This window comes from Scardinius erythrophthalmus (assembly GCF_964197995.2).
Source record: "Scardinius erythrophthalmus genome assembly, chromosome: 15".
Lineage (NCBI taxonomy): Eukaryota > Metazoa > Chordata > Actinopteri > Cypriniformes > Leuciscidae > Scardinius > Scardinius erythrophthalmus.
The window spans coordinates 664,066-691,986 of record NC_138235.1 but is presented as its reverse complement, the minus strand read 5'-3'; the positions used below and the strand labels follow the sequence as shown (position 1 = coordinate 691,986).

Below are 27,921 nucleotides of genomic sequence, written 5' to 3'. Positions count from 1 at the left end.
GCGAATCAATCAAAACTAACTTTAGCTGGAAAATAACTTTATTAAAGAACCGCTATAAAGCCAAAACAATCTTACGTTAAATTATACATTTATCTCTGTAAAGCTGCTTTGAGACAATCTACATTGTTAAAAGCGCTATATAAATAAAGATGACTTGACTTGACAAAGGTTTCTGTCTTTGGATCATTGTTTTCAATAATGTGCTTTTTTGTCATTTGTTGTGTATCTTTGGAACATGTGTTGTAAATAAATCCAAACAATCAAAAAGCAATTATTTTTTTAATCTCCTCATTCTTTGTGCAAGGTTGCTCAGAATGATAGGGCCTGATAGCTCCTAATAGGGCCATTAGGGGGAGGGTCTTTGTCTTTCTCAGGTGTGAAAGAAATTAAATATTCATGATGTGATCACGCTTTTCACATAGTTTTGGAGCAAATATTCTAGGCTACGTGATGCAATTTTCAAAAGTTGTGTGAAGAAATAATCAGTATGGGTTTCATGACCTTATTTCAGTGACAATTATTTTATTTTTTCTCACAAACCACGCATAAATGTCATTATCTCAAAACTACAAACTTTTACATACATGCTTCTGACATATTATTGTAGCAGAGTTTGTACTAAATACAGTGTAATCAGACTTTAGCCATGAAAATGTCACAAGTAACAGAAATAATGTCAGAACACCTCCAGGGTCAGAAAACACCTCAGACCCAAGAGGGTTAAGAAGAGATTGTGTGTTTGCACTTTGTGAGTATTGCCAGTTTATCTGCCTCACTAGGCGTTTCCATTGATTTCTGCCTGATTATCTTGTGTATGATTCTGCCTGATTTTCTGATTTACGCCTGTTGGATTACCCCTCTGTTCTCGTAGCCTGTTTTGGACTGATGACTGTGTTTGGACCTCTTGCCTGTTTACTCACCTCTGCCTTTTGGATTACCCTTGTGTATGTTGCTAGATTGGACTGCTATTGTGATTTTGACCTCTTGGTAGTCCATTGATAACGATGATGATGATACTTTGCACAGCTCATCTATTGTGGACTCGTAGGTAGCTGTAGAGTCCAATCCTTGAACGGCACAGCCGTTCACAGTAGGGGCATGGGAACTGTCCTAGTTCAGCAGGTGCAAATGCAACATTCTTCCTCCTTGCCCGGGCCGCAGTGATGTGTTCGCGGCGTCTCACCTCAAAGGTGCATTGTGCCTGCCTTGAGAGTGTACCCCAGCCAGTTCTGTCTTGTGCACGGTGCTCTAGCTCTTTTGGGGGGATCCCAGCAACTGTCATGTTGGACTTTACACAGTCTTTGAACCTTTTGCGTGGTCTGCCTTGCTTGCGTTTGCCTGAGCAAAGCTCACCATATAGGAGCTGTTTTGGCAATCTGCTGTCATCCATGCGGATGACATGCCCTGTCCATCGAAGCTGAGATTTCAATATCATGCCTTCGATGCTGGTTGTCTCGGCTCTGTCCAGGACCTCGAGGTTTGTTTTGCGGTCTTGCCAGCAGATGCAAAGAAGTGACCTCAGGCTGCGTATGTGGAACTGTTCCAGCTGTTTCAGATGTCTTCTGTACAAGGTCCATGTTTCACATCCATACAGGAGACCGGTGAGAACAATAGCCTTGTACAGTTTCACTTTTTTTTTTTTTTTATATTTTATTTATTGGGTTTTAACAGTTACCATTACAATACAATACAACCTACCCACCCCTCCCCCACGGCTTAAGAGAAAAAAAAAAAAAAAAAAAAACATTTTAGAGATAATAATATAATAATAATAATAATAATAATAATAATGAAAATCTTGAGACAAGACAAATTCTAGATTTCCCAGCATTGACAGTAAAGGAACCAAGTATTCCACATTTGCTTAGTCCACAAGTTATTTAAACATGAAAGGTTAGACAACAGCTATAAAACAGTCAATATGAGAGAGAAAGAAAAAAAAGAAAAAAGAAAAAATAATTTATATATATATAAGCTACTAGTCCAGAAAACAAGAGAACTGACATACACACCAAAATAAAATAATAGTAATAATATAGTGGTTTTAACAGAAACAGATATTTATAAAGGACCGGCATGCACACATTAAAAAAATAAAAATAAATAAAATAAAAAAACACATAAGGATGATATAACGAGGGGGAATTGAGGCAGGCTACTCCATTTTAGAGGCAGGGGAGCTCTTTAAAATATCGTATAAAGGGGGACCATATGTCTTGAAACTTACGTTTCGAACCCCGTATCATGTATTTAATCTTTTCGAGTTGAATGTAAGACATCACTTCTTTCAACCAGTTCCTATGTGTTGGAGGGTCTGTCCTTTTCCACTGAAATAATATTAAACACCTTGCCAGTAATGTAGTAAAGGCGATAACAGAGCGAATATCTTTCCTAAGTTCCATACCCTCGGGAGCAACACCAAAAATGCACATTAAGGGATCAGGGTCAATTTGGAAGCCATACATATTTTTATATGATTCAAAAATCTTTCTCCAAAACTCCTCCAACCCAGGACAAAGCCAGAACATGTGGGCAGTTGTGGCAGGCGATTGTGAACATCTATTGCATGCAGAGCTGACATTCGGGTAAATCTTAGCTAGTTTGGCGTTGGTGAAATGAAGCCTATGAAGAACCTTAAATTGAACTAAGCCATGTCTCGCACAGGGTGAGGAGGAGTGCACATGGTTCAAAGCATCCTCCCATTCTCCATCTGTAATTTCTCTCCTTAAATCACTTTGCCAAATTTTGCGGATATCTTCCAAGTTCTGTGGACCAATAGATGTTATAATAGAGTATATGCTAGAAATGAGACCTCTACTATGCGGTTTCAGATCAAGCAATGTATCCATAGGTGAGGCAGGAGGTAATTTTGGAAAGGAGACAAAAACCTTCTTGATGAAACTCCTAACCTGCAAAAATCTAAAAAAGTGGGATCTTGGTAAGGCAAAATTACGTACAAGCTCTTCAAAAGAGCAAAAAGTATTATCAATATATAAGTCTCTTAGAAGCCTAATCCCCTTCTCTTCCCAGACACAAAAAGCAGAGTCCACATAAGATGGTGGGAACAGACAGTTAGAGACCATAGGACCTAGGATGGAAGCTGATTGCAAACCAAAATGTCTTCTGACATTTAGTCAGAAGCAAAATCTTAAATGGTCAATATAAGTCTTCTTCTAAATACATCCTTTGTCCTTGCATTGTGGCTCAGTCAGTGTCACACCTGAAAGGATGGCTCATTAGGCAGAGTCATTATGCAGAGTGGGTGTGAACTACTCCTCCCCCTCGCATATTGGCTTTCCAAGCAAAACCTGTTTTACACCATTTAAATCAATGTATTTTTTTTTGTGAACGATAAAGCAAGACTATTTTCATATAATTTTGAAGCTAGAACTCAAAGGGACCACATCCATTGGTCAAAAGTCTTGTGGACACATATTTAATATGTGTTTTGTGGTCTTAATTCAGCAACTTTCATTTTTATTTTTTCCAATAACCACGCATAAACATTATTCTCTTAAAAATACAAACATCTACATACAAGTTGCTCGCATATTATGGTAGCCCTGTTTGTGCTATATATAGTGAATTTACACCTTTGTCATTAACATGTTTATAAATAACTGAAAAAAGCACAAATGTCAAGGCATGTCAGAACATCTCAAGGGCCCCAAAAACACCTTGGTCCCCAGAGGGTTAAAGCTCGAATGGAATACCTGTCCTCCCCAACTCCGCCTAAGTTTAATTACATCTGAGTTTAGGATATGGGTTTCTTGTAGAAAAGCAATGTCTGCGTTTAATTGTCGTAAGTGAGAAAATATCTTATTTCTTTTAATGATATTGTTCATGCCTTTCACGTTCCATGTTATAAAATTTACATCACATTTATTAACGTTGGTCATGCTATCAGAAAGTATTGGTAAATGAACAAGGTAAATCTAGTGAATCTGCCACAACACAACACATGAGCACCTTGACTCCGAACAACGTATGGTAAGAAGAAGAAAAGAAAAAAAAAAAAAAAAAAAAAAGAGAAAAAGAAAGACGAAAAGAAATTCAGATTCCCCTCCCGCCCCCCTCCCTCCTTCAAACAACGAACATCTGCTGGTATACTAAGAACCATAACTCCTGCTCCTTGAAACTAAGTTGCTATTGATAGAAGAAATAAGTGACATTAATATGAACTAAAGAGTGTGGAACAGTCCAAACTTAAATAAGTGTCTTCGTTATCATCACCACTCGAGCCATGCAGCCTGATACAGAACCTGCGCTTAGCGGGAAACAAAAGTGGAGTCACGCACGACTATATTATCTGCCGTGATGTGAATTCCTACTCACTCATTGAAGGGGGAACAATCCCCCTCACAAATTCCAAAGCCCACTGCGGGGAATCAAAAAATGTCGTCGTTCCGTCATGATTGATCCGTAGACGCGCAGGGAAAAGGAGGCCGAATTCAATTCCCGCTCCTCTGAGTTCAGCCTTTACCTGGTTAAATGCCGCTCTCCGCTTTGCAACATCAGCACTTACATCTGGGTAGAAGTGTATACGCGATCCTTTGTATAACACCTGTCCCTTTTCTCGTGCCAAACGGAGAACCAATTCCCTCATCTGGTAGTGATGCATTCGCACGATGAACGGCCTGGGGGCTTGATTAGCTTTCGGCGGGGGGGCTAGAGAACGGTGAGCCCTGTCCACCTCCGGCTTTTTGGCGAAACTCTGTTCACCGAATACCTCGAGAACCAGTGATTCAATAAATGTAGAAGGATGAGAGCCCTCGGAGCCCTCGGGGATACCGATCACACGAATATTGTTCCTCCTGGATCGATTTTCCAAGTCATCGAGTTTGGCCCTCAGTTTTTCGTTATCTTTCGACAGCGCTGAGCACGTAGATTCCAGGACAGTAACGCGACCATCCACGTCGGTAAGGGATTCTTCCACATCCTTCAGTTTCTGTTCTTGTTCTAGTAATGAAGTTTTCACTGCAGAGATGGATGATTTAAGCTCTGCAAGGATCTCCACTCTGAGCGCCGCTACCTCAGATCTAATCCCGCCAAGGAGTTCCCTGATATCCCCCTGACTCGAGGCGGCCCCGTCCACACTCTGCATTTCGCCAGCAACCTCAGTAATATCGGCCGTCTTTTTAGCGTTGCTTCTCGGCATATTTCCTACTGAGGGTCGTGAATAGTATTTCAAACGATGTCACCAAAGAAGTGCTGAATAAGTCGATAAATAAATAAGAAACGCGCGGAGCAGAAAACTTTACGACTTCTCACGCCGCCATCTTACCGGAAGCCCTACAGTTTCACTTTTGTGGTTAGTCTGATGTTGTGCTGGTTCAATACACGTATTTTCAGGCGGCCAAGGGCTTGACTTGCTTTGCATATACGAACACTGATCTCCTTTGTCTATTGTTCCATCGCAGGAGATAACACTACCCAGTTACTTGAAGTCTTCAACTGTCTTCAGTTCTGTCCCATCGATGGTGATAGAGGGAGGAAGGGCATTGGATACGGGGGCTCGTTGTAACAAGACCTCTGTCTTGCCCAGACTGACGGTCAGACCAAAGAGACGGGAGGCTTCCGCAAACTTGTTGACAATGCACTGGAGATCAGGCTCTGTGTGCGCCATGAGAGCACAGTTGTCGGCAAAGAGTGCTTCAAGTATTTTCCTCTCCACTGTTTTTGTCCTGGCGTTCAGGCATTGAAGCTTGAAGAGCGATCCGTCCAACCTGTACCTCAAAAATACCCCATGTTCAAGGTCTCTGACTGCATGGTTCAGCACACATGTAAAGAGGACAGGAGCCAGGACACAGCCTTGTTTTACGCCATTGGCAATGCTGAACGGTTCTGATGTTTCACCACCGGAGAGTACCTGGCCAGTCATGTCATCATGGAACAGTTTGATTAGGTTCACGAACCTGTCTGGGCATCCAAGCCTTGCCAGAATCATCCAGAGGGCCTCTCTATTGACCTTGTCAAACGCCTTGGTCAAATCTATAAAGACACTGTAGAGGTCCATGTTCTGCTCAATGCATTTTTCCTGTACCTGCCTGACTGTGAAGATCATGTCAGTAGTGCTACGACCTGGGCGGAATCCACACTGAGACTCTGGTAGGTTGACCTCTGCTATGTTGGAGATTAGGCGGTTGAGAATTACCCTAGCCAAGATCTTCCCGGCAATTGACAGAAGAGAAATACCCCGGTAATTGCCACAGTCAGCTCTGCTACCCTTGTTTTTAAAAAGGGAGACAACTGTGAGAGCTTTGAAGTCTTTTGGCATGTCCTCTTCTATCCATATGCTGGTAAGGAGGGCATGGAAGGCCTCAACTGGACCAGTAGACTTAAATATTTCTGCTGAGATTCCATCCATTCCAGAGGCTTTACCTGGGCTGGTTTGCTTGATTGCCTTTATGACCTCATCCATTGTTGGTGGGAGATCAAGAGCTTGGACTATAGTTCTTTGGGGGATCTGGTTCAAGGCATCAGGATCAACAGTGGAGGGTCTATTTAGCAGGTTGCTAAAGTGTTCTCTCCATCTTATGTTGATGCTGTTCTTGTCTCTCAGCAATGTAAGACCATCTGCAGACAGGAGAGACGTGGTACCAGGTTTAGCTGGTCCATATAATTGTTTGATGGCACTAAAAAACATCTTAGAGTTGTTAGTATCAGCATATCTCTGGACCTCTTCAGCCTTTCTCTCCCACCATTCATTTTGCATGTTGCGCAGCATAGTCTGTGCTTGTCTCTGGAGATACCAGAAACGATCACCCTTAGAGGTGGATGAGTTGTCATTTTGCCACTCAATGTAGGCTTTCCTCTTCTCTTCCAGGAGGTTGCCAATGATCTCATCGCTCTCATCAAACCAGTCCTGGTGGGTACGTTTCAGTTTTCCAAGAGTTGAATCTGCTGATTCTGACACTAATATTTTGAACTGGTTCCACTTTTCAGTTGTGCTTCCCGTCAAAGGGCCAAGGGAGCTAAATTGCTCATCCAGATGGTCAGCAAACTCTTTGCGTTGCCTTGTTTGCCTTAACTTTGCAACATCAAAGGTTTGTCTAATGGCTTTCGGCTTGTTGCGTGTGTGGGTACAATGTGGAGTGACAGGATGGTCCTGACCAAACGGTGATCCGTCCAACATTCTGCTCCACGCATAGCCTTTGTGATTTTTACATCACGGATGCCTCTCTTACGACAGATAGCATAGTCTATCATATGCCATTGCTTGGCTCTCGGGTGCATCCATGTTGTTTTGTATTTATACCGCTTGCCTAAAGAGAGTGTTGGTGACTGTGAGGTTGTTCTCTGCACACTTATTCAGTAGCCTTAATCCATTGCGATTCATTTTACCTATGCCATGCTGACCAAGTACTCCCTTCCAGATTGTGTGATCATTGCCAATTCTGGCGTTGAAGTCTCCCAGCAGGAGTAACTTGTCATTTATGGGAGTGGCTTTCACATGACTGTCCAAAAGGCTGTAAAAGCTCTCCTTGGTGTCATCACAACTTGTCAGGGTAGGTGTATAGGCACAAATGATGGTGATGTTTTGGTTGTGGTTGAGAGGAAAACGAAGTTTGATCATTCGCTTACTAATGCAATCCAGAAGGTCCGGGATTTGGCGCAAGAGGTTAGTTCTGATTGCAAAGCCAGTTCCGTATATTTGGTCTTCGTCTGCTTCTTTGCCTCTCCAGAAGAAAGTATAGCCACCTTTGAGTTCTGCAACTGATCCTTCTCCTGCAAGTCGAGTTTCAGTTAAGGCAGCGATGTCAATGCGGTAGCGTGCCAGTTCTCTTGCAACAAGGGCCGTTCTCCTCTCTGGTCTCATGGTGCTCTCTCTATCCATGAGGGTTCAGATATTCCATGCTGCGAGAATTAATTTTCTTTTTGTTGTATTTCGATCGCTAAAGGGGGTAAAACTGCCAGCTGCGGTATGCTGGCCAGTTTCATTAGGACAAGCAATGTTTGGGACACCTTTTCTAGTCCCCTCCTTCATGCGAAGGTGAGCAGTGCAAATCCTAAAATGGACTGCTCAGTCGCCCGGGAGGCTGCCGAACATCTTTGTTGTCCTAGATCAAAGATGAGCGACCACATGTCCACAGGCCGCCTGCGTGCAGGTTTGAAGCTATAACTCCCAGTGGTTACCTCCACCTGTCACTTTCGCCCCTCCCCTATCGCCGCAGGACTTTTTTGTGAGTTGTGCAAAGGACCTGTGTGGGAGTTTTTTTTTCCAAGGCCCACTCTCTCGGCCTTGGAAATCCTAGTCCAGTGGTACGAAGAATCGTCACGACTGGAGACTTCCTTGGCTGCAGTGGATGACCGTGACCTCTTGAGTGCCTGGACACGCCCTAAGGTCTCCACAAGACCCTTGCAGTGCGGCCTTCCTGGCCGATGGATCCATAAATAGATCTCCTACGCCTAGTCGACCGGAGCTGTCTTCACATGCTAGGGCAGGCATATCCCTGTCTCACCGGGGGTTTAAAACCCGTCGGCTACCCTCACCTAGTTCAGCCGGCCCAGGGGGTGGTCGCTGCCGCATGCAAGCAGCTTCTAGGACCCATAGGTGAGAGCTGGGCGTAGTTGGGGACCAATAGAGGATAAGCCACCCCTCGAGAGGAGTGTGACTAGCTTTTTCCTCTTGAGGTGCTACCCCAACCATAAAACCCCTACCCCCACAACCCCTACCCCTTAATGTTTCTGTCTCTAAAACCTGCTGCTAATAAACATCCGCAAATGGATTCTAATGCTGCCTCAGCCTCATCGTTACAATCAGACAAAAAAAAAAAGGACTGAGCTACACCTGTTTGAAGTCAATAGAGTCAGTAAAGTCAATTTTAAGAAAAAATATTAAATTATAAAAATTTAGTTAAAGTTTTCTGAAGGTTCCACAACAAAATCACTAAGCAATCATACTTTACCACATTTGTCAAACACCAAGTCAAAACCCATATCTATAGGGAAAATATATATTCAACTTTTTTATTACCTACTGTACCGCACGGATCAGATTTTTTTCTCCAGCAGTTAACCAAACGTTTATTTAAGACATAACAGATAATGTTTGCGTGAAGACAGATATTTTGAAATACTGTAATTCTGTGTATGTGTGTATTTTGTGTATATTGGGATCGAGTGCTGTCTGAGAGTTTTATATATATATATATATATATATATATATATATATATATATATATATATATATATATATATATATACATACATTGTATTACCCTTTGCTCAACCTTTACTCCAACATATTCACACTGACACTGCCTGTTGATCCCCCATCCCTCGCCTTTGACGCTTTGTACCCCCCGTCTGACAGGCGGGTCTGTGACCAGCGCCGAGAACGGCTGCAGGACCGGATGGCTGCTTGCCTGTGCTGGGTTACCTCCATCCCCGACTCCCCTCCCCTGTTGCAAGTCTTGTGTGTTCATGTTGTGTACTGATTATGTGCTAATGTTGCTAAGGTGTTTTTTACTGTTCCCAAACTGTACTCCTTACAGGAGCATAGTCTGGGGGTTGCCTTTTTTCCTCCTCACCTCTCCTCATGTTATGCTGTATTTTTTTCCTCAATGCTCTGTCTTCCTGTCCTGTCTACCCCCTTGTCATTTTGTATGTATGTTTGTATGGACAGGTTGATGGCTAGTTTTGCTGGTACTTGTGACTAAGTCAAGTCAAGTCAAGTATATTTGTATAGCGCTTTTCACAATACAGATTGTATCAAAGCAGCTTCACAGTATTAAATTAAAATAAAATAAAATAATACAACAAGGTTTGTTTCTAGTGGAATTTATTGATTGATAAAATAAAATAAAATATCCCCAAAATATCCCCAACTGAGCAAGTCAAAGGCAAAGGCTAAGTGACAATAAAGGCTACTACTACTACTACTACTACTACTACTACTACTACTACTGATATTGTATTAAAATCACATCTTACCTGGAGTCTCTGTTCTTGATATGGTAAGAAGTCAGTAGCAGGACTATAAATATCACTACAGCTTCAGAGGATGTCACATGAAAAAGTGCGTTGTCAGAAAAAAAGTATTCTCAGAAATGTTGAAAAAGGTTGAAGGGGAGGTGGCCCAGTGGTCATTGCCCCTGTGACGATGAAATGCTTTCTGGCAGTATACAATCATTTTGTGTGAGGTACGGAGTAGAATTTATTAAAGATGTTAATTTCTGAAAATTGTATCCAGATCCAATCAGTGAAGTCACACATATCTCATTCATATCATCATACATCATATATCCGTCTAGTTTCATTTGCCCAAAATATATTTGGACACACTCAGAGTCACGAGTTTTTGACCAAAGGAATTAAGGAAACATTTAAGATTCAAAAGCATATGAATGTTATTCCTGCAAGAAAAATAAATGTTAGTTATGATTAATTAAAAAATCCGTCACACCTCCCAGATGAAATTTCTTACTGTATAATATGCTTTTTGCTAACTGTGCTCACCACCTCTCACACACACGTAACTAATAACAAATACATTGTTACACCATGAGTGGCGTCTATAAGAGAGCAATAAACCAGGCGACTCACCAATGTGCGATGGGTTTTCAAACTTAATTCATTCTATTTTCATTTTACATTTTCATTGTTTATTTTTTTAATTGAAAGCAATACTGTATTGAAAGTATTTTTCTGATTTGTTCGATGTGTTTTGAAAAATGTCTTCCGTTGCTATGGTCGGGTATCACTGTCAATCATCTCAATTTCGTGATTGATTCACACAAAAAAATGATTAAAGACGAGCTTCATCATCTTCATTTTCTGGTGTGATCAGCTGACAGTCTTCCTTCATCAGATGTGTCGTCTTTGCAGCAGCTCAACTGGAATGTAGCAAATTTATGTTGTAGTGTACAATTGATAATTAAACAAGATGCTTGACTTTAATAAACAGATACATATTTAGGCATCAAGAACGGAAAAATATAAACACTGTCTCAGCTACACTGAGATTCGATCTCAGATAACTCGAAAGCTCCGCGAGGCTCAGGTTGATGCGTTGACCACAGACCTATCGTCTGAATACTGTTAAGCTAATGTCTTATGCTCTTACTTACGTCTTATGCTTCTTGAATTTTTTTTTCATTATTCAATTTATTCAATTTAATTTTAATAATTTCAGTATTATGATTATGAATTCGTTCAGTGTTTCATTTGAATTGATTTGCTACCAGCTTTCAATCGCTCTCAATGAGCCGCGGCGCGGCAGCAGATTACGCAATAGAGAATAAACTGACACTTTGAAAAGTCTGTGATTGTAGCGCCGTGTGATAAAATGAGGTTTGTAACTTTCAATTCAAAGAACCAAACAATGGGTTGTGTGTTCAAGATGATTTTATTCACTGTTTTGTCTCACACATGTGTCGAATGGAAGGTGCACATTCCAGTGCGACTCATGTTTTGTCTGTCTTAGCTTTTTGTGCCTGGAAATAAGAAAAGGTGAATGTAAATTATACAAATAATGATTTGTTTGTTAACTGTGAATCTCTTGTCTTACCTTCTTCCTGGAACATCCTAATAGGAGGGGCTCGCGAACAGGAAGCCTGATTTATACCTTCCCAAAGGAGGAGGAGTTCAAGTATTGAGAATGTGAAATGTTATTACATTAAATGCATGTCTTTTAAGATTCTCGTTGGTTTTCATGATGAAGATGGAGCTTGATAAAGAAGATGCTAATATTCATGTTTGAATGTTGATGTTAAATCTGGTCTCATAAATAATATTATGTATATTGTGATTGAGATAGCCTTGCCATTGGTATGTTTGAATTTGAGGGGAGGAGCCTCAACTATAAAGAGTCTAATTGTTTGGACCGGGGGGGGACAAAGTTTGACTGTTGGGCCAGTAGCCAACGTGTTTGATGTTCCTTATGTAAATATTATTTTGTTTTTTTTTATTTTTTTTTATTTTGTTTGTACTTTATTTTTCCTGTGTTGAAATTTTGGTGGATGGAACCCTGTTACACTGTTGGAGCATGCCCTGACAAGAAAATTAAATCATCTTTAAGAGACTTCAGAGTTTTTTTTCTGCCTGCCTAGCTACAACTAAGACCATCCTTACCACACACCGCTTAGCGGTAAGAGGCTGCAGTGCAAATACACACCCGCAATTTACCGCCGTAACTAAACTAAACTAAACTTTAAAGTAACTAACAATGCTTAGTTTGTGTGTGGCTGCTTTTCCAAAATGTTTCTTTTTTTTTTTCAGTGTTCTTTTCATTTAAAAACATGGTTGTTATATTTTATGTTTTACAATGATAAAACCATGTGAGATTTAAATAAACACTGTTTGAGTTGTTAACCCCCTGAGGTCGACGGTATCGCCGGCGATACCAGCTCGCTTTTTTTTTATCAGTGTAAAAGAAACTCATGAATACTCTGTTGACTTTGATTTTCCATAGGAGTTCTATACATCAATCGATTCTGTTAAATGTGTATTATTTTTGTGTATACTCACAATAAAAACATAGTGTTGTGCTTTTCGACAAATAAAGAAAAATAAACACGAAGCGAGTTCTGCCTTCTCTCTGTCCGTGTAGTCCATTCTGAAACGCGTCCGAAAATGAACCATAACTCAGTGAATACTTCTCACACATACACGTGATATATGTCTTTATGCAGCTTGAAATCTCTTCTTTTAAATGAAGTAATTTATATAAAAAACAAATATTCTCATCTTGTGAAATCTGTATTAAAAGAGAGCGATTCCAGTCGACCTAATTAGAGCTAATTCAAATGTAATGTGACTCCGCCCACGGAGAGCGCACGCTATTCAAACGCAAATGGCTGAGGTAATCCGCGCAATCCTGTGAACGCCCCCATCAGCTCGAGAAAACCAAAACACAAGTTTATTCAGAACATTACTTGCTTACACCGTCTTGCAGCGCTGTGAGGAATAATGAGGAATACGAGGAATACGAGCTGAGGAATACTAGTAAGTTTTTCCTTCTCGGGTTTCTGTTTATTGACGAATGAACGGCATGCGCTCTGTTTTTTCTCCATTATGGACGCGAGCTCTAAAAAAAAAACACTAAAAGACTTTCAAACTTTCACAGAGACCTCAAAACAAAAAGTACAAATCCTTTCTTTAAAACGAATTTCGTTTTGTATCAATTGTATCTTAATTTTAATAATTTTTTCATTAACAACTTTCCTGGATTTAAAGTAAATAAGCCTATCGTCAACGAATAATGATGTTTTAGCAAACTGTATTGCTATACTGAGATGAGTAAAAATCGACTGAAATATGTTGAAATAAAATGTTGGCTATTTGTATAGGCAACGTAAACTGCAAATTAACATTTATATGCCCTAATATTTCATGAAAACAACTTTACAGTCAGGCGAAATATGAAAGACAACATTTTGTTTAGTAGATTTGGGTACAGTTTTTACTGTAGAATATACTGCCTCGTCAAATAAGCTTTTGTTTAGCAATTTCTATATATAAAATAGCCTAATATTTTTGTCAAAAATAAAGTCATCAACTAAGATGTTAGCTGTTCCAATGTTGGCTATTTTCAAAGTAATGAATACATAGATAAAATGTAGGCCTATAATCTTTCTCTTTTTTTACAAAGAAAGAGTACACTTGAAATATTGTTGAAATTGTAATTATTGTTTTTTATTACCTTTTTAATAAAATAGCACAACATATGTACAAGATAGATGTAAGCAAAATCTTAAATGGTCAATATAAGTCTTCTTCTAAATATCTTTTGTCCAAGCATTGTGGCTCAGCCAGTTTCACACCTGTGTGAATGGCTCATCATTATACAGAGTCATTATGCAGAGTGGGTGGTAATTCAGGTGAAAACCACTCCTCGTTCACGCCTCCTCGCATATTGGCTTTCCAAGCAAAACCTGTTTTACATCAATTTAAATCAATGTATGGTTTTATTTGAACGATAAAGCAAGACTATTTTCACATAATTTTGAAGAAAAAACTATAGGCGACGACATCCATTGGTCAAAAGTCTTATTGACACATATTTACTATGTGTTTTGTGGCCTTATTTCAGAAATTTTAGTTTTTAGTTTTTTCAATATCCACGCATAAACATTATTCTCTCAAAAAATAAAACATGTACATACACGTGGCTCACATATTATGGTAGCCCTGTTTGTGCTTTATAGAGTGAATTTACACCTTTGCCATTAATATGTTTATAAGCAACTGAAAAAAGCACAAATGTCAGGGCATGTCAGAACATCTCAAGGGCCCAGAAAACCGCTCAGACTCCAGAGGGTTAATACCATGTGTGTCAGTTATTGAAGTTATGTTATTTATTGTAATGGCCTTGAAAACAAGTGTGTTCAGCATTGTGTAAAAAGAGTCCCCCAGGAAATTCAGCCTTCAGTATTCAGGTAACCAGGGGTTAAATTGGGATTTATTATGTGTGGGGGCTCTCCCTAGGGGGGTCCGGGGATATAGGTGCCAGAGAGAAATGCACATTTCATACGGATTACACAAGCAGCAGTCTGTTACGTCCGTGGATCACGGCTGAACGCGTCTTCTCCACACTCACTTACAAATAAACATGGCGAATATATCAGATGTAAGTAGTCTACCTTTTGGTGCAGGTGAGGACACATTTGAGCTGCACGCATTGCAGTCTGAGCTGGAAGCTGTTGAGAAACAGATCCACAACCTTTTAGTGAGACAAGCCGAGCTGATAGAAACATCTCTTGAAACATCACGCGCCGATGCACACAAATCAGTGATTAACGTTACTAACCCGCTGACTCCGACCTCGTCTACTCCGTGCGTTACTCAGCATCAGTCCCGAGCGCCGAGGTCGCGATCAGCCATGGTCTCGTTTACTCCGGCTCCAACACACCACCACGAAGCCTGGATGGTTCCGCAGAGTCAGGTCTAGACCAAGACTCTCTCCGCCCCTCCCGGTTTTCGAGTTATCCACACAAAACTGCTTCTCCCCTCTTCACAAAACCGAACACGATGCTGTGATCATCGGTGATTCCATCGTTCGGCACGTACACGCTACGTTAGGTAAAAGTAAGGTGCACAGTCACTGCTTTCCTGGTGCTCGTGTTTCTGAAATTGCTGCTCGCGTTCCCGAGATTCTGAACAGTGACGAGCGCGTCGGAACTGTGGTCCTGCACGCGGGAGTGAACAACATCAGGCTGCGCCAGACGGAGGTTCTGAAGAAAGACTTCAGGAATCTGATCGATAACGGTACGCAGCACATCGCCTGAAACAACGATCATAGTGTCAGGACCGCTTCCCACGTACCGACTAGGACATGAAAAGTTTAGTAGACTATTCGCGCTAAATGAATGGTTAATGTCATGGTGCAATGAGCAGAAACTGCTCTTTGTAAATAATTGGAATCTGTTTTGGGAGCGTCCTAGGCTTTTCTGTGCCGATGGCTTACACCCAAACAGATTCGGAGTGGATCTTCTGTCTGATAACATCTCCAAAATGTTAAATACCATTAAATGACTAGTAACCAATAGTCCAAATCATAGTCTCTCCTGCACCAATTTAAATGATATAAATATTAGTGTAGAACATTGCATAGAAACTGTGTCTATTCCTCGTTTAGTGAGATCAAATAATAATTCTACTGCAGGATCTAGGAAAAATCTAATTGTTATTAAAACAGAAAATGTTGCTATTAGTAAACAAAAACAATTTTTAAAGCTAGGTTTTTCTAAACATTAGATCACTCACACCTAAGGCAGTTATTGTAAATGAAATAGTCACAGATAATAGCTTCGATGTACTTTGCCTTACTGAAACCTGGCTTAAACCTAATGATTATTTCGGTCTAAATGAGTCTACTCCATCTGGATACTCCTATAAACATGAACCCCGTCTGATTGGTCATGGCGGCGGTGTTGCAACAATCTATAGAGATATTCTCAATGTTATTTAGAAAAAGGGTTATAAGTTTATTTCGTTTGAAGTACTTGTACTAAATGTTACGCTCTTAGATGTTAGAAAAAAATCCATATTATCTCTAGCCTTGGCTACCGTATATAGACCGCCTGGGCCTTACGCTGATTTCCTAAACGAGTTTGCAGATTTTCTCTCAGATCTATTGGTCAATGTAGATAAAGCATTAATTGTTGGAGATTTTAACATACACGTAGATAATTCAAATGATGCGTTAGGGGCTGCGTTTATAGATTTATTAAATTCCTTTGGGGTCAAGCAAAACGTCACCGGACCAACTCATCGTCTTAATCACACACTCAATATAATTATATCATATGGAACCGATCCAACCGATATAGATATCATTCCACAAAGTGATGATGTCACTGACCATTACTTGCTAACTTGCATATTACGTACTTCTGTAATATGTCATGCTGTGCCGCGTTATCGACCAGGCAGAACAGTCCTTCCATCCACCATAGATAATTTCTCAAATTGCTTATCTAATCTGTCTCAGCTGCTGCCTGAACCCAAACAAACAGATGAACTAGAAGAACTAACTAGCACTATGAGCACCATTCTCTCTAGAACATTGGATGTTGTTGCACCCATTAAATTAAAAAAGGTCAGAGAGAAAATTAAAGCACCATAGTACAATAATACTACACATGTTCTAAAGAGATAAACCCATAATTTAGAGCATAAATGGAAACAAACTAATTTAGAGGTCTTTAGAATCGCGTGGAAAGACAGTATGTCACGTTATAAAAAGGCCCTAAAAGCGGCCAGGGCTGAGCACCTCCGCAAACTAATAGAAAATAACCAAAACAATCCTAGGTTTTTATTTAACACCGTGGCTAGACTAACAAATAAACAGACGTCACCCGAACAAAATATCCCATTACAGTTTAGTAGTAATGATTTCATTAACTTCTTCACTGAGAAAATAGAAAACATCAGAATCACAATTGTAAACTTTCAATCCTCAATCGCGCCTTATAATTCAGCCTCAATTATCACCCCGCAAGAACAATTACAGTGCTTTACAACTATAGAACAAAAAGAGTTAAATAAACTTATCACTTCATCTAAAACAACAACATGTTTATTAGATCCTATACCAACTAAACTACTGAAAGAAGTGTTACCTGTAGTGGAAGAGCCTCTCCTCAATATTATTAACTCATCTTTATCTTTAGGTCATGTTCCAAGAACATTTAAACTGGCAGTTATAAAACCTCTCATTAAGAAACCACAATTAGATCATAATACTCTAGCAAATTATAGACCCATTTCAAATCTTCCTTTTATGTCTAAAATACTAGAAAAAGTTGTGTCCACTCAACTGGGCTCTTTCTTGCAAGAAAATTATATCTATGAAAAGTTTCAGTCAGGATTCAGGCCGCATCATAGCACTGAAACTGCGCTCGTTAAAATCACAAATGATTTACTTTTAGCTTCTGACCAAGGCTGTATCTCAATACTAGTTTTACTTGATCTAAGTGCTGCTTTCGATACTATAGATCACACAATACTCTTAGATCGACTACAAAATTATACTGGTGTTCAAGGACAAGCATTAAGCTGGTTTAGATCATACTTATCTAACCGCTACCATTTTGTCTATTTAAATGGAGAAAAATCGATCATAATTCCAGTAAACTATGGAGTGCCGCAGGGATCTGTGTTGGGCCCTCTGTTATTCTCAATATATATGATGCCACTTGGAAATATTATAAGGAAACATGGAATTAGTTTCCATTGTTATGCTGATGACACTCAAATATATATTTCATCACGGCCAGATGAAAACGCTAAATTATCCAAATTGACAGAGTGTGTTAAAGATATAAAAGATTGGATGACGCGTAATTTTCTTTCATTAAATCCTGACAAGACAGAGGTAATACTTATCGGTTCAAAAAACCGCCCACAGAATGTCATGATCCTGCCATCTAGTCTTTAATTTTCCCTGGTCTTGAGGCAGGATCATGACAGACCCATGTTTTATGTGTAAGCACATGGCCATTTGTTTGGGCTGTGTGCTTGCGTTGTCTCGTCCCGTAACCCCGCCCCCTTGTTACCCTTGTTACCCTTGTTTAGTCATTATTGCTTTACCTGTGTCACCTGCTGTCATCATTAGTTTCTTCCTATTTAATCCCCTTGTGTTTGCTGTCCTGTGTCGGTTCATTGTGAAACGTGCTGTGATGTTACTCTGTGAATCCTGCCTGTGTTTGCTAAAGTTACGTGTGAGTCATTACTAAATATTACCTGTGAGCATCTTGTCTTAGTTAGTGTCTAGTCATCTGTCAAGATCATAGTTTAGTTAGTCACCCTCTGCCTTGTCTTGTTTTACCCCATTGTGGGCTTTATTTTCCCCTTTTTGTCTTCAATAAATCGTGTGTTTGGTGTACTCTGTTTGCGCCTGGGTTCTCCTTCCTCATCATCATAACAGAATGATCCGACCAACTAAGAACCCAGCAGACAGTGTGTCTCTTCTCAAGTGGCAGTCGGCGCTCCGGGAACAATGGTGGTTGTCCTCTCCACCTTCTGCCAAGCTGTCAGTGATCCTTGAGGGTCGCCTGCTAGCCGTCGCTACACATGGGGACCAACCCAGTCCTGCCGCAACTCCTGAGACATCTTCCACGTCCATCAATCTTCATGGTAAGCGTGGAAGGCACCCGTCGTGGGAGTCAGCATCGGAGTCTTCCTGCCCGGAGTCCTCCTCGCCTGCGCTGAGCTCCCCAGTTCCTGTAACGGTTCCTGCTTCACCTCCCTCTCCTGTCACCAGTCTGGCTACCGTCTCCGCTCCGCGACCCAGGAGGAAGAGGAGGAGGAGGGGAGCTTCTGGTTCTCCGTCTCTGCCTCCTCTTGAGTCCGTGATGGCTCTCCAACCTGCCGCTGAAGTCAAGAGCGCTGTCCCAGAGCCCGCTACTGCAAGCGCCGTCCCAGGCGCTGTCCCAGAGCCCGCTACTGCAAGCGCTGTCCCAGGCGCTGTCCCAGAGCCCGCTACTACAAGCGCTGTCCCAGGTGCTGTCTCAGAGCCCGCTACTGCATGCGCTGTTTCCCAGTCGGTGTTGGGGAGATCCATTCCAGAGACTTGTACCGTGAATGTCGTCTCTGAGTCTTCAGTCATGTCTGCTGAAGAGAAAGCAGCGGCCGATTCCGCTGCAAAGGCTGTGATAGAATCCGTATCAGCTCACCAGGAGATGCCAGTCATCATCGCTGCCAGAACCCTGTCCGAATATTTATCCCGTCTTGTCAGAATTATTGATGTCCCAGTCAGTCCTGTTTTGTCCCCAGTCCCTGTTCCTAATGCTCCAGAGAGCACCGATCTGAAGCCAGCCACTGAGAGCGCTGATCTGAAGCCAGCCACTGAGAGCGCTGACCTGAAGCCAGCTACTGAGAGCGCTGTTCCTAAGCCAGCCACAGTGAGCGCAGTTTCGAAACCAGTTGCTGAGAGCACCATACCCGAATCTGCCACAGAGAGCGCCGTACCCCAGTCAGCTGCCGTGAGCGCCGTACCCCAGTCAGCTGCCGTAAGTGCCGATCCCCAGTCGGCTGCCTTCGACACCTCAACTGAATTTGAAGTGAGAAGGGTCGATTCCAGATCGTCTTCCAAGATCTCTGTCTCTGTTCCAGCTCCACTATCGTCTGTTTCACCCCTGTCTTGTGTCCTGCACCTTCACCTGCCTTGTCCCCCGTCAGGACTCCTGTTTCGTCTTCCTCTGTGCCTGAGTCTGTTGCTGCTGCCACTAATGCAGTATTCCAGTCTGTTTTCCCGGTCTCCCTTGTCACCACTAGTCCCCAGACTGTTTCCCCAGTCACCCCTGTCTCCACTAAACCCCGGACTGTTTTCCCCAAGACTTTTCCTCATGTGTCCCCATCCAAGTCTGCCCGGACCCCTCGCCATCAGCCATCGTCCCGTCAACCTAAGACCCCTAGTCCACCCGTTCACCCTGGACTTGGTGTTTCCTCCACCTCCTTTGCCTTGTTTATTGTTTTTGATTTTGCACCCCAACCCTGTAATTGTTTATTCATGTTTGCCGTTGTTATTTGTCATGTTTTGTTGGTTTGTGTCCTTGTATCAGTCTGTCATGTCTCAGTCTGTCATGTCCTGTGTTTAGTGTCCCCTTGGGGAGCGTCTGGTAGCCGCTCCTTAAGGTGGGGGTTCTGTCATGATCCTGCCACCTAGTCTTTAATTTTCCCTGGTCTTGAGGCAGGATCATGACAGACCCATGTTTTATGTTTAAGCACATGGCCATTTGTTTGGGCTGTGTGCTTGCGTTGTCTCGTCCCGTAACCCCGCCCCCTTGTTACCCTTGTTTAGTCATTATTGCTTTACCTGTGTCACCTGCTGTCATCATTAGTTTCTTCCTATTTAATCCCCTTGTGTTTGCTGTCCTGTGTCGGTTCATTGTGAAACGTGCTGTGATGTTACTCTGTGAATCCTGCCTGTGTTTGCTAAAGTTACGTGTGAGTCATTGCTAAATATTACCTGTGAGCATCTTGTCTTAGTTAGTGTCTAGTCATCTGTCAAGATCATAGTTTAGTTAGTCATCCTCTGCCTTGTCTTGTTTTACCCCATTGTGGGCTTTATTTTCCCCTTTTTGTCTTCAATAAGTCGTGTGTTTGGTGTACTCTGTTTGCGCCTGGGTTCTCCTTCCTCATCATCATAACACAGAACCTCTCACAATACAACTTTAACATAGTAGGATGTCCTGTTACTTTATCCTCTACAGTAAAAGACCTGGGTTTTATACTAGATTGTAACCTGTCTTTTGAAAATCATATTTCGTATGTTACAAAAACAGCCTTTTTCCACCTTAGAAACATTGCTAAGCTACGTAATATGCTATCAGTTCCTGATGCAGAAAAGTTAGTTCATGCATTCAAGACCTCAAGATTAGATTACTGTAATGCTTTATTAGCAGGTTGTCCCACATCCTCAATAAACAAGCTACAGTTAGTCCAAAATGCCGCTGCTAGAGTTCTAACTAGATCAAGAAAATATGATCATATAACACCGATTTTATCATCACTACATTGGTTACCTATAAAGTTCCGTATTAATTATAAGGTATTGCTACTGACTTATAAAGCCCTAAACGGCTTAGCTCCAGTCTATTTAACGGATCTTCTATCGCCCTACAATCCATCGCCCTCTTTAAGATCAATAAATTCGAGGCTTTTGGTCATACCTAGGATATCCAGATCAACCAAAGGAGGGAGAGCATTTTCACATTTGGCTCCGAAACTCTGGAATAGTCTTCCTGATACCGTTTGTTGCTCGGACTCGCTCTCCCATTTTATCGCTTTACTCAAATATATACATATGATAACTAATGTTTCACGTCATAGAGATAAATCCATTGACTAGCGCTGTCAGGCATGTGAAATCACCTTAACCATTGAAATGATACTGACACAGATTTTTTTTTTCCTATGAATATATGATTGACCAAAAGAATGAAAGTTGTATTATATACTTATATACATAATATCATGCTCATAGCCATGCGAAATAGCTCTATCTCTGACAGGCAGCAGGGTTAATTTAGCATGAAAAGATAGTATTTTTTCAACAACAAATTTTTTAAATTAGGGATGCACCGATACCACTTTTTGCAGAACGAGTCCGATACCCAAACTTTAATTTTTGGTACTCACCGATACCAATTACCGATACCTGAATTTTCACTGCATTTGTCATTTTTAAATGTATTAGTAGATAAATCAAAAGAATATAAATCATATTAGTTGGCTTAATTTGTTCATCAAATATATATTTATTTCAGTTATTTTCATGCTTAATTAAGCCTGCTAAAATGCATTGTATGAGCTTCTGTTACTGTCACTGTTCATTCTATTATTGCTCTATCATATTTTATCTTTCATTTAATAGCACAGCACATATTTAGAGCAGCTCCAGAAGGGCTCAGTGCTGAGGATCGGGCTAGTGGTACAAATGTTTAGATACCAGTGAAATATCAATTATTTAATGAATTACAAATAAATGAACAGTGTTTTTAGAGTTTTTCAGGTAGATCTAACAGGTACAGAAACTTGAATAAAGTAATCAAATGTGAAAAAAATGCATATTCATTACTGTATTAATTATATATAGATATATAGCAGTGAGTAATTTATTTGTCCTTTGTTTGATTAACATTAAAACAGCAGCAGGTTTAGACTGCTGTCCGAACGCATGGACCCCATTTGAACATGGCTATGTTCACTTGAGATATAACCGACTTTGTTTACTGGGATACTCACCTAGCCAGGCGTATTTACATAAACTTGTGTGAATTCGTACGTTCAAGCGCAAGACGTGAAAGACAATTCAATGCAGTATTCGCGCGTTGTCTATCAAGACGTTGGTTTGTGGAGCGCGCGCTTCGGATGTTTGTGTTTGCGGATTAAACTTTGTGACCTGCAAACGTCCTGTAATAATGTAGGGAACCACTCGTTATACATAAATCAGGTAACAGTTCGTGTTTTACTACTTATACAATTTAGTTTCGCTCGCTCTCGCTCTCTCTCTCATCAGTTAATGTTAATAATAAGCTACATGCCTCGTTTTATTTTCTTTGCCATTAACTTCCGACTGAACAAACTTTCCACTGATGTCTGTTTAAAGGGATGTGCTCGACCAGCTCGCGCATCTGTGCCAGTGCGCGCTCAATCCACCACGCTTTTTTCTCTTATGAGCTTGCGCACCACAGCTATGTGTTACTATACACACGCTGCCTGGTAGGCCTATCGGTTGTTGGTATCGGAGCATTTTTACGAGTACGAGTAGGAGTACATGAGCTCGGTATCGGTGCATCCCTATTTTTAATAATTCAAGCACTTTTCAAGTAACTCTTCAAAAATAGGGCTGTTTTCAAGGGTTTTCCAGGACTTCAATTTCAAAAAGTCAAATTCAAGCACTTTAAGCACCTTGTACGAACCCTGTTCTATAGATATTTCTCAGGTCTGGGCCAGGGCACTTTTTGTACAACCAACGTTGTGCTGAACTTGACAAAATTGATCTGATGCTGCAGCGGCAGTCAGCAGCTCGTGAGGTTTTTTTCTCTTTTTAAGGCAGTAACGTTAGAAGGTTCTGGAACTTTTGCGCGCTTACACATCCCGCGCAACTACTGATCTCCCAGGAACATTTATTATATATTGCTGCGTACATTTATCCGTGTCGGAGTTCTGAGTAGTAACGTTAGCCTACCTAGATGCGCATGGCATGCGCGAGCGGTGCGCGATCATGGTCGACTGACAACGAGATAAAGCAGCTGAACAAGAATACGGCCGTGTTCCAATTATTCTCATCTCTGCTCCGCCGAGACAAAATAGACATGCCATTTCAAAAGTCTTTAATTTATTGTCAGAAATATGTTCTCTTACGTGAGGTTGTCTCGTATTGCGTAAGTTGCTTACGCTACGGGTAAAGTTGTCTTTTTCTCGAGATCTGAAGCCAAAAATGATCCTTAATTTTGTATTTATTGTCAACGAAGTGCGGCAGCCAGCAGACCAAAGCAGGCTGTATAAGCGTGCTCATTGGCTGACCTGCGGCAACTGCAGCAGCCTATCGGTGAGCCCCGCATGACGTAACGTCCAATGAGGGCCCTCCACGTGCCACAGCCCGCCAGAATGGGTGTGGCTAGCGTGTATAAAGGAAGGGCTCACAGGCTGGAATTCTGATTTTCTTGTCTTCAGCGAAGCTCTTCGCATCGCTGGATCTTGATCAGAGACCCATGTTTGATCCCGGCTCTCGCAGCAGATAAAAATTATGTTGTTCGCTTCTCCGAGCTCGCGGCCAGCTTTTCTTACATACAGAAAGCGAACCCGCCTCTCACACCCTCCCGCTCACATGATGGTGCTCGAGTATTTGCTGAGCATCTAACTATATGAGCCTTCAAGCTTTTCGCTCTGTCAGTCCCCTTAAAAAGGCGACTGCAGATGTGTATTCCGCAGCCACGAGCACGTTGTACAACCCGCTCGCCTGCACCTAAACACCTCGGGTGTTACATGTAGGTCACGTGTCCACAACCCTATGCCCACACCTACTCACTGCCCGCAAACAAAGGTCTGAGAGAAACAAAGGTCTGCTCAGGTCTGAGAGCCACGCACGTGCCAGGCCACATGAACGTCGGCCCAGACAGACTGTCCAGAGACAACATTCCCCTGGGAGACTGCACCCCCAGACAGTCCAGCTACTGTGGCGCCGTTTCGGCAAAGCGGAAGTCGACCTTTTTTGCGTCAAGAGACAACGCTTATTGCCCGAGATTCCTCTCGAAGAGCGAGGACGCCCTGAAGAAATCTGGCCCAGACCTGGCCCAGCCACTCGCTGTATGCTTTCCCTCGGATCTCGCTGTTACCACAGGTAATCAAGAGGATCAGGGAAATGCACCACTCAGTGCTCCTCATAGCCCCGCGATGGGAGAACCAGATTTGGTACCCAGAGCTAGTGAGGCTGTCGCACTTAGCCCCATGGCCGATACCGGTGAGGAAAGATCTTCTCTCTCAAGCCGGTGGATCAATTTGGCATCCCCATCCAGAGCGCTGGTCTCTGCATGCGTGGATACCCGTTGATCTGCCAGAAGGGGTCGTGAACACGATCACGCAGTCTAGAGCTCTTTCTACTAGAAGACTCTACGTGTCTAAATGGTCGGTGTTCTCCAAATGGTGCGCTACTAAGAGCCTGGATCCACGCACGTGTGGGGTTTCGTGGGTGATCTCCTTCCTGCAAGAGCTGTTGGACAAAGGGCAGGTCCACCTCCACGCTCAAAGTGCATGTCGCGGCTATTGCAGCATCCGCGGAGACGACGCGCTGCCATGCGATAGTAAGGAACGCGCTTATCTTCCACTTCCTCAGAGGAGCCAGGAGGATGAACCCCCCGCGGCCGCCTTCGGTTCCTATTTGGGATCTTTCTTTGGTCCTAGAGGCCCCTGAAAGCTTTTCCCCTTGAGCCGTTACAATCCATGGATCTGAAATACCTCTCGCTCAAAACCGGTTTTCTGATAGCTCTGTCATCAGTAAAACGTGTGGGGATCTACACGCGCTATCTGTTAGCCCCGCATGTCCCGAGTTCGGACCAAATGACTCCATAGTCATCCTCAAACCGAGACACGGTTGCGTCCCCAAAGCGATTGGTACTCCCTTTAGGGCACAGATCATCTCCTTATCGGCTCTGCTAGCATCCAATGGCCGCCTTCAGGCGCTCTGAGCAGCTCTTTGTTTCATTTGGTGGGCGCACTAAAGGTCTCGCTGCCTCGAAACACAGCCTGTCCAGGTGGATAGTAGACGCTATAGTAGCAGCTTCCAAACACCTGAAGTGCCCTATGGGCATTAGAGCCCGCTCCACTAGAGGCATGGCCTCATCGTGGGCTTGGTCCAGCGGGATTTCTATTTACGACATTGTATGGTGGCGGGTTGGGCCTCCCCCTCTACATTCGTGAGATTTTATAACCTGGAAGTTTCCGCTTTGCAGGCTAAACTGCTGTCAGTATGAGTGATACGTATGTTCTGCCCATTTGTTATGCAAAGACTACTCTCATGTACTGTTGGCTCTTCTGGTGAGCTGCACTAAATGGGGGATTTTCCATACACAGACCGGCGAGCCGCTCTGTTCTTTTCCCCGCTATGTGTCTGTGCAAACTTGTGCCGGCCCGCGTTGCTGGCCGCCTATTCTCCACACAGCTGCGCTAAGGGTTGATACTCTCTATATATAGACCGGCGGAGCCGCTCTTTTATTCTCCCTGTGATGTGCTTAGGTACTGTGCTGGCCCGCGCTGCTGGCCGCCTTTCCCACGCACTATACATAAGACTGGCAATGCCGCTCTGTATTCCTATTAAGTGCTTATTACATGTGCTGGCCCGCGTTGCTGGCCGCCTGTTCCAGCATGTTGTGTTCCCCGGGCTCCCCTGGGACTCATGCAGTCGATGCTCAGCGAGCACGGCGTTGACAAGGGTGTTCCCGTAGCATAAGCAACTTACGCAATACGAAAAAACCTCTCGTAAGAGAACGTACTCGGTTACCTAATGTAACCTCGGTTCTCTCTAGAAGAGGGAACGAGTATTGCGTAACCTGCCGTGTCGCACCACAAGCTTATTCGCTTCAGTCTACGAAAACCAGAATTTCAGCCTGTGAGCCCTTCCTTTATACACGCTAGCCACACCCATTCTGGCGGGCTGTGGCGCGTGGAGACATTAGACATTTGGACTCATTGGACATTACGTCACGCGGGGCTCACCGATAGGCTGCTGCAGTTGCCGCAGGTCAGCCAATGACGCTTATACAGCCTGCTTTGGTCAGCTGGCTGCCGCACTGCGTTGACAATAAATACAAAATTAAGGATAATTTTTGGCTTCAGATCTCGAGAAAAGACAACTTTACCCGTAGCGTAAGCAACTTACGCAATACTCGTTCCCTCTTCTAGAGAGAACCGAGGTTACATTAGGTAACCGAGTACGTTTTATATAGCATCACTTTCATCAAATTTTATGTGACAATTTTCAGTAGGCAACTGACTGCAAACAGGCACATCAGGACACAAACAAGCAGGCTTATGTGCCGGGGCTGAGCCCCGGAGAGCCCCGGCCCAATTTAACCACTGCAGGTAACAGTTTTAAAACACTGTCTTGTGATGATGTAATGTTGTTTAAAGTATATTGTACAAAGTATAGCTGAGTAATATTTGTTTATTAATGTGCATTTGTTATTGAAGACAAAGTGTGCCGTTAGTAGTATTTGGAGTAAGCCAAAGGTATTACTGAGCATACACTTTTTACTCAAATATAATACACTTCATATACATGTTTCGAAGACACTGGTAATGAATTTGTAATGTACTTGTAACACAAATAAAGTACACTTTAATATCACTAATCAAGCATATAATTAGTCCCTACACAGGCATATACTTAAAGTAAGTATACTTGAAGTTGTTCCAATTTAGCACACAAAAGTACACTAAATACTCTTAAAGTTATGCTTAACTACAATTTAATTACAACTAAAATATACTTAGTTCAAAATTAGTTGTTTCAAAATATCACACTTTAAGTTAACTAATCATTACCACACCTGAAGTATACTGATAATTAGTCTAGCTGCAAGTATACTTAGCATTTTTCACCAGGGTTTAAAAAATGTTTATTTGTTTTATCTCTCAGTCATCATTTTATTGCATTACACTATATGTTTGAAAACTACAAATATTAGTGATTAGTATATTAGATATAGTGACGACTGATATTTATATGCATTTTATGAAAGTGGTCTGATAAACTATTATTAAGATCTCAATGAATTACAAGCATCAGAAATGCATCTTGTGTTCATATAAATATTAGCATCATATTGCATATTTTCGCTTAGTTTGGGACTACTGGACTACTAATAAAATCAAGGTGTTTCTTCAGTAACCCTTCCTTTTACAGTCCCCTAATTATTAGGTATTTACCTGGTAAATATATGGTAAGTTATAGTTGGTTATTGGTAATTACCACAGGTAACGAGTATGTAAATGCAGAGAAACTACAAACTAATTACTAAGTATTTACCTGGTAAGCATATGGTAAATTATAGTATTTTAATGTGTAATTAGTATGCAATTACAGAGAAACTACCAGAGAAAAAAACACCACTGTTAAATATCAACTCAACAAAGTACTGTGTACTTGTTACCTGTTTAGGTTGGTAATAACTCAGATTTAATTGTGTACTTCCTCAGAATGTAGGCAGACAATTTTTAGAAACACCTCCAGTATTACCCATCAATTCAAGTTAGATGTGTAGTTATCCTAGGGTTATGTTGGTAACAGTCCATGTTTATTTATTACTATCTTGAAATTAAGACGATAGTTTCCAATAAATTACCTTGTCTTACATAGTTGTTGTTCATTGCTACACCCATTTATAGAGGGTTTATCAAATAATTTACCTTACACTTACCTGTTAACTACCCCGCAGGAACAGTTTTCCCTAATGTCATGGCACATCTTAA

General features: G+C 41.9%; 1 protein-coding gene across 1 annotated transcript in view; it reads right to left on the bottom strand.

The window, feature by feature from the left end:
• Positions 1–10,101, bottom strand: part of LOC308703076 (stonustoxin subunit beta-like) — a 271,258-nt gene extending 261,157 nt beyond the window's left edge. Inside the window, exon 1 of the mRNA XM_081386344.1 lies at positions 9,937–10,101. The gene's annotated coding sequence lies outside the window, so the exon portion shown is untranslated. The remainder of the gene's footprint in view (positions 1–9,936) is intronic.
• Positions 10,102–27,921: the final 17,820 nt, after the last annotated feature.